We start from the raw sequence: 8,748 nt of genomic DNA, 5'->3' as shown, positions 1-8,748 counted from the left end.
ATTTATATATATATAATTTATATATATATATATAAAATTTTTTCAATCAAAGTTCACATATTGCAATTAATCGTTATATTTCTTTAGTATCTTTTAATCTAAGAAAGTCTCTCTGCTTTTTTTCTTTCTTCCTATGGCATAGACTTTTTTAAAAAGAGTCTAGGCCAGAATCTATTTCACATTCTGAGTTTTCTCATGATCATGTTCAGGCTTAACATTTTCAGTAAGAATGCTTCCTGTGAGAATTTATATATTTCTTATTCCATTATTTAGAGTTTATGAACATTGGAGTTTATTTTCTACGTAGAAAAGTTTTAGCTGAATATCATTTTAAAACATCACTTTAAAATAACTACCATTAACAACAACAAAAAAATAAAAGTAAAAATAAAATAAAATAAAATAACTACCATTGTTTGAATTGATTAATTCTGATGCTGAAAAACAATGCTTTGCTCCAGGAGCCATCTACACCCCACAGTCAGTTCTTGGAGCAGGGGTCTGAAACTGGATACCATGTGGAATGATTTTCCGCTCTCCCTAAATGAAGATCCTACAGCTTTTAACTCCTAACCCAGCTTTCTCATACCTTGTGGGTCGATAACCATTGCATCACTCTCCTGTTTGCCTCCTCATTGTCCACAGAAGCTTCAGGTGTATAGTAAGACCTGATTTTTGTAAACAGCCATTAAATGGCAGGAGCATAGTGTCCGCTTTGTCGGGTGTCAGGTGTCCTGTGCCTCCCTGCTGGCCAGTCCAAGGCGGTGGTGTCCCAGGATGACTTGAAGGTAATGATGGGACACATGGAGGTGCTGAGCCTGATGTAGGTTAAATGTCACCAAGAGGCCTTTGTTTAACACCGCTCATTGACACTAATTTAGCATGCGATTTATTTATTCTCACCAATAATCCTGTGAGTTTTATATTGATAGTTTCACTTTTTTAGATGAGGAAACCTGAGGGCTCATAGGGGTTAAATGATTTGCTCAAGGACACACAGTAAGTGGCAGAGATAAGCCTTGTACCCAGGTCTCAAATCTTTCCATCAGCCCCAGCAGCGGGCCTTAGAAAGTGTGGACGCAAAAGTGGGGCAGAGGGAGAGGAATTCAGATAGAAATCTGTGCCTGGGGTGCTTCACAAAGGGGTTGAGGATGCCTGTTGACAATTTTACTGGGGAGTCTAGAAGTAAAACCTGCTGCTACTTGGCATGTTGATGCTGGCAATAACTATCTTGATAAATTAAAACAGGCCACAACCTGATTTTATTGTTTCACAATCTTAGGCAATGGAGGAAATTGAACACTGTTCATAATCTTTGTTTTGCAAAACGTCCCTCTCCAGGTTCTTCTTTTCAACTTAAAGACAGATTTTGTTAAAAAATACAGCATTCTTCCACTCAACCCCATCATGCTATTTACTATGATAATACAGTAATATAGGTAATCTGAGGAAAATGGTTCCTAAATATCTTAATCAGTTCTGGTGGCTATAACAAAATACCAAAGACCAGGCAGCTTATAAATAACGAACACCTATTCCTCATGGTCCTGGAGGCTGGGAATTCCAGGATCGTGGCTTCCCAGACTCGGTGTCTGATGAGAACCCTCTTCTGGGTTGTAGACCCCTGACTCCTCACGGTGCCCATACATGGTGGAAAGGGCCAAGGAGCTCTCTGGGGTCTCTCTTATAAGGCATTAATCCCATTCATGAGGGCTCCCTGCAAAGGCCCTAGAATTTCAACATACAAGTTTTAGGGGTGTTGTGACCGGAATAACCAGACTCAACCTGAGTGCTTTGATTATAGAGGCAGTTTATTAGCCGGCGGCTGTCCTTCCAAAGGAGCAGCCCCAAAATGCCAAGATACAAGGTTTTTAAGCCCTAAATCCTATTCCTCATTCTGTCTTAAACACAAAGGTCCATCTTTCTCCTATTCACTACCTGTCAACCCACTGGTCAGGTGTGCAAGCGGGGAGTACAGAAGCAGAAAGCTTGTTGTTAGAATGTTATGTTCCTATGGGTGATTGCCTATGTTCCCATGGGCAATAGCCAGTGTTCCCAAGGGCGATGGCCAAACAGTAATTTTCAGCTTACATAAAATTGATTATTTTTCATGCCACGCAAGCAAGCAGGCTAAAATTGGCAGTTAGCGTATGAGCTCATTGTTACAAGTTTCATGATTAACAGAATGCGGTTAGGGGTTCCAGAAACTAGGCCTAAGGTATAGACTTCCTTTGTCCGGTTTCAGGTTTTAATTATCCTTTAACCCTTTCACATTTCAGCAGGCTATTACGGGGGGACACAACATTCAGATAGACTATAGTACTAAATATCCCTTTTTAATCTTGTAGTACTGTCATCATCCAATTATCATCAAACTGCAGGTTCTAAAAGCCAAAGAACGCAACATTAGATAAGAAATAATTAATAAAGTAAAATAATAATGAGAGTAACAGAAATAAATCCCAAGGTTTGAAATTAATCATAATAACCAACATTAATAAAATAAAGACATTAGTCTCTAATCCTCTCAACCAGTGACTTGAATTATTTTCAACTTTGTCTCTCCCAGTCTAGAACCATAATACTATACAACTTTTGTGTAGTTATAACGACAGTAGGTTTAAATGCTATATTTTTCATATTTTATTTTACTACAATGCAAATAATTAAAACTTTGTATAAAGGCCATGTGTAGCTTCTTAAAGAAATTCTACTTTACAGGTTATCGTGTGCTTATTAAAAACATTATCGTGTCACTAATACCATTACTGTACTATATATGAGTAGATCATCTAGGTTAACTCTCTAAGTTTTTTTTTAGGTTATATTTTTATTAAAGTAATACCGTGTGTAGTTAAAAAAAAATCATTAGTACAGCAGAATTTATAATGAAAAACAACATCATCTCACTCTATCCTTCCAATTCCCAGACCTACTTCTTTGGGGTAATCTCTTTTAGCCATTTTTGTTTGTTTGTTTGTTTTAACCACAAAGATTTGATTGAAGAATACAGTTAATGGAACCATAAGGCACGACTGCGGATTAAAACAGTTTGTTATATAGCCAAAAGGAGGGGGGAAAGTTCATAATCTTAGGAACTTTGTATATGTCATCAAGGAACCAGGTTTTAGTTCCTCTGTGGTGCAGATGAGGGAAGTTTCCCCTCAGTCCTCTTAGGGGGCCTGCTAGGTCCTAAAATTAAAATGACAAAGACATCTTAACAGGAGAAAAGCATACAAATTGATTTAATATAAGTTTTTCATGACATGGAAGCCTTCATAAGGAAATGAAGACCTGAAGAAGCAGACCCGAGTATTTTGGGCTAGGTTTGACGAAGAGTGGACAGTCATAGAGGAATGAGAGTATGATATTAGTATAACACACTGGGGGAAACTTAGCAAGGCCTGTTTGTTAGGATTCTTCTCCATGTCCTTTTACCTTTGGAGCTAAGGATGATAAGAGTACCTTTCGCCGGGGGTTTTATGACCCATTTCAGGTGAGAAGCGTTGGGGGAAGGTCAGAGTGACACTTCTGCCATTTGCTCAGACTCCTTCAGCTTAAAATATTCAGTATGTCAAGGTCCCATATTTTGGGGTAGCATATCCTGAACCTCATCACTGGTTACCCCCATAATTTCAAATGACATGCTTAAAGTATCTTATTTTTATCAATTTTAGGCAATATCTATTGTCTTTTTACAACTCCCTATTTCCCTTCCCTTCTCCTTCCTCATCTTCATAGTTTTATTACTATTATTTTTTTATCTTTGTAACTTTGAATAATATACCCACCTTCCATTCATTAGTCCAATAATTCTAGAATATGTAACAATACCCCATACTCCTTTTCTTTTCCTCTTATCCTTCCATCTTCCATCTTATGTCATATCAGCTATACTTTTAAATTTACGTGACTGAGGTTTATAACTAAAATTCTGTTCTGTAATAATAATTGTCTTTCATGCTTTCTTTAAGACAGAGCTTCTCAACCCCAGCACCACTAATATCTTGGGCTGGATAATTCTTTATTGTGGGGCTTCTACTTTACATTCGTAGGTGGGTTAGCAGTACCTCTGTCCTCTACCGACTAGATGACATCCAAAAATGTCTCCAGATACTGCCAAATGTCCCTTGGGAGAAGGGAGCACAATTGCTCCTGACCTTAACTGAAAATCACTGGTCTAGAATTTAAGGTAGAGTCCAAAAGTGAAAACCAATTGAGTTAGAAAATGTCTAAAATGACCTCCTCTCCCCACCAAAAAGTCCCTTTTCTGGTATGCATACACCTTCTCCCAAACACCAATCTAGGTGTTTCAGTGAGGGTATTTTATAGATGATATTAATGTCACAAATCAGTTGATCTTAACAAAAACAGAGAATCTGGGTGGAAGTGACTTAATCATAGTAGTCCTTTAAGTTTGGGTCTAGAGGTCAAAGCAGGATAATCAGAGAGATTCAAAACATGAGAAGGATTCAATATGCCGTTGCTGACTTTGAACATGGAGAGGACCAAATCCCAAGAAATTCAGGTAGACTCAGAAATGAGAGTCACTCCCAGCTGACAGATCGCAAGGAAACAGGAACTTCAGTCCTACAACCACGAGGAACTAAATTCAAAAAAGAAGAATAAGCTTGGAGCAGATTCTTCCATGGAGCCTCCAGAAGGAATGCAGCCCAGCCAATATCTTGATCTCAGCCTTTTGAGCAGTAAGCAGAGAACCTAGTGATGCCATGTGTGGACTTCTGACTATAGACTGTGAGCTAATAAATAGCTGCTGTTTTAAGTGACTAAGTTTGTGGCATTTTGTTATGGAACAATAGAAAATTAACACAACCAATAAACAGCATTCTTATTGTACCAACTATGTAAGTATTGTTCTCTGCCAGGCCAGGTAGTGTACTAGAGTTTAATAGTCTAACAATGAACTCTATATAATGTACTAGTCAGGCAACTCGAGCCTGATGAATTACAGCTACTTTCTATATTACTCATGTAATATAGATATTTCACTCACCAGATAGCCAGGTTATTTATACTGCTATTCTTATGTTTGTCAGTCATTTACTTGAGGTATCAAGGCTCCTCCTATAATTGCAGAGAATTCTCTATTTGTGTGTTTGAAGCTCTTCATAGTTCTAAAATTCTTGAGTAATAGAGTTCTTATCAACTCTATTGCTGGGGAGAGCTGTGCCTGCAATAATTCTGCAAAATGTCTGCTTCAAATACCTCTATCAGCATAGCCCACAACTTTTTCTCTCTGAGATAAAAGGCTGCCTCTGTGTTCTGGTCACCCTGGAGTGGTGGGTGAGTTTTATATTTACCCCTTTTGATGGGAAGACTACTGCAGCTTTCAATTTAGTCTAAGTTGAAAAGAATCTTACATTTTATAGAAACTAACTATTCTAGTCCAAATTTGGTTAGGTAGCAGACAATCCAAAATACTGCCATTCATATCATGGAGCCTGACTAACAAATGTGGGAAGGTGGGCAAAGAGTGGTATGAATACCCCTCGCTGTGAGATCTGGATTTGTAAATTATCACAAAACAAACAGAACTATGACATATATTTTACAATTTATATAACCAATCTGATGCTCTTTTGAAAATTATAGCACTTTTTTTACAATTATAAAATCATTCTTTCCCTCTGGTAAATTTAAGAGAACTCCAAGTTCATCCCATCCTACCCCAAGTGCTGTGATGAGAGGATGTAAATTAATAAAACCACTTTGGAAACCTGTCTAGTAGTATCTACTAAAGTCATAATCCTACCCAGTGACACGAAATTCCACATTCAAGTAAGATCCATCTAAGTGAATATATTCACACACACACACACACACACACACACACACACAAAACATGTATAAGAATGTTCAGACGGAGAAAGAAATACTGTATGATTTCACTTATATGTGGAATCTAAAATTAAAAAAGCAGATGAATAAACAAAACAAAACAAAACAGAAAAAGATCCATAGACATAGAGAACAAGCTGATGGTTACCAAAGGGAAGGTGGTGAGAGGATAGGTGAAAAGTGAGTAAGTAAATAAAATCTAAAAAAAAAATTTAAAAAAATCTTTATGGCAGCCCCCAAATGGGAAAATACCTAAGTGCTCATCAACAGTAGAATGGATAGATTTAAAATGTTATATTCATAATGTTTCTGAAAACTCTCAGTATACAATTTATTTTTATAAATTGAAAGCAATTTAAAATGAAGTAGGAGAGTTTCTTATTTAAAGAAATTTTTCCAAAATATTATTGATAAAATGACTATTATTTTGGAAAGCTAATGTTTTTGTCCGTGTAGCATTACGTGGTAGAAAAAGCACTGGGTGCTTTGGTCAGACAGGCGTTCGCTGAAATCCTTATAACATACTTCCCGTTTGGAAAAAAATGCAGCTCACTGCCAGTGTCATTTTACATAAACACACTGTTTGAGGCTGATTTGACTCATTTTCAATGTGAAAATAAAATATAAAAACTGTTCTTGGAGTTATTTCTAAACAGAACTTCTCTCTAATCCTAATGTAACAGAAATGTATACGTAAATTGGATTCATCAAATGAATCTTCGGCTAACAAATGTTCGAGAACGATGTTAACATTGCGCATAAGAATGCGACATTTTCTAGGATTTGATATTTTCAGCAATTGAGAATTACTATATTTTGTAAATGGAAATACCACTACTAAAAACAAAATGCCAAAAATGGAATGATGTTATTTGTTTCCAAAGACTATTGATAAACTAGAGCGATGCAAAAATAATAATGAAAGCGAGCTATTTCACAGCAAACTTTGGGTGCCATAAAGTTAGGACTATAACCCGCGAATTATCTTGGGGTAAACGCTGTAGCCGCAAGCGCCACTGGTGAGTATTCTTGGGGCAAACAGGAAATGGTATATAGAACTCTGGTTTGTTTATCTGCAAATGGAGGATAAAACCTGGTTCAAGAGATTGTTGTTGTGGAGTCAGAGAAGGAGATATGACAGCAGAAGAATAATCTGTCTCTGAGAAGAACTATGATGTGCTGTAAGAAAAATTCGATTCATTGTTGCTGGCATAGAAGATGGAGGAGAGGATTACAAGCCCATGACTGTGGGCCGCCTCCAGAAGCTGGGAAGGGCAAGACAACAGATGCTGCATCACAGGCTCCAGAAGGAACACGGCCCTGGCTGACACCTTGAATTTAGCCCAGCGGGACTCAGTTGGACTTTGGACCTCCAGAACTTAAAAATGATCAATTCGTGTTGTCATTTAAAAAAAAAAGATTGTCGTGAAGTTTTAATGTAAAGCACAATGCTTGATACATAAGAGGTGCTCAGTTATTATTCTGTTTGGGGAACTCTGTCTTGGTTTGTTTAAAGTGAGAAAAACCAGAAAGACCTTTGAGAGTGAAGATATTCTCTCCAATCAGACTTTCACCCTCTGATTCCTAGCACTTGAGCACCTGTTAAACATTACAGCCTGGCCTCAGTCATGCAGTGGAGAGTTGGGGAAGGATCTGCCTTGTGCTTTAGAAAAAAGAGCTAAGGGGAGAGCAGTGTCTTCACAAGGCCTAAGTGGTGACATTGGGGGCTGTCACTAATAGAACAGAGCACGTCTGTGCCCCTAGAAGCAGCAACTTCATGTGGGTCATTGGTAGCTGAGGCAGCAACCGGGAAGCAGAAATAAGGCCAGAACAAAAGCACAAAAACTGCCTGTCCCTGAGCACAGCTGGGACAATAAATACCCTTGGGCCGTGGGGCCTGCGGTGGGAGTGGACAATTCAGTTGATGAGATTACAAGATATCTTAACTGAGCATCAAAATAATGTGTCCTTATCTTTTAGTCACATGTATTATTTGTTTCGCAGCATGGAAATAACTTGTTTCATTGATTTGTATGGGACAGGAGAGAAGTTAGAAAAAGTCAGATGAATAAACAATGCCCTTCCTCTATCAAGACCTAGGTGGGAGGGAATTAGAACACAAAAGCAGAAGATAAAGTATACTACAACTTTTTGAAACGAGGAGATGATTTGGGGAGCTTCTTCGTGTTTTTGCTTTTTTTTTCTCCCTCTGATTCCACTTGCCACCAGGCCTAATTCCCCAATGCCGTAGCTGAAGATCAATGACAATAACCCTTACTGGCTTTCCTGTCATCCATATCTGGAGTTTCCTGCACTGAAATTGGACTCAATTATGGTTTGTTTGTTTGTTTGTTTTTGTCTTTCTTGCTTTAATTTCACTCATTGATATCTCTTTTCTTTCTTGCCTTGAGGCCTAGGAATTCTGGTCGACCCACCTCTCTTTGAGATAGTCCCGTCACTTTCTTTTCTTGCCTGTTCATTTGCAACCTTGTTCCTGCTGTCAGCCTAATACATGTGACCAGGTGTCCTACTCCCCTGATTGCTGGTAACATATATTTCTCCTCAAGCAAAGATTATTTATTTGAGGAATTGTGAGAACAAGTCAGCATTCTCATTTTAGGCATTTAAAAAAATCTTAGAATTTAAGAACATTGTAAGAACTCTGAAAATCATCTGGCACAAACTTCTCATTTTAAAGATGAAGAGAATGAGGGCCAGAAAAAATAAGGTTAACAAAGGTAACTTCAAAGCCAAGTTTCCTGACTCAGAGATCATATGTGCAGTTCATTACACAAAAATGTCCAGGAAATAATGACCCAGCTCAAATACATTAATTTCGGAAAATAGTTATTAAGAATATACTTTAGGGAAAGCATTGTGCTAGAATCT

This window comes from Pteropus alecto, unplaced genomic scaffold (genome assembly GCF_000325575.1).
Source record: "Pteropus alecto unplaced genomic scaffold, ASM32557v1 scaffold73, whole genome shotgun sequence".
Taxonomy (NCBI): Eukaryota; Metazoa; Chordata; class Mammalia; order Chiroptera; family Pteropodidae; genus Pteropus; species Pteropus alecto.
The sequence above is the reverse complement of the archived record's forward strand: the minus strand, read 5'-3'. Positions refer to the sequence as shown.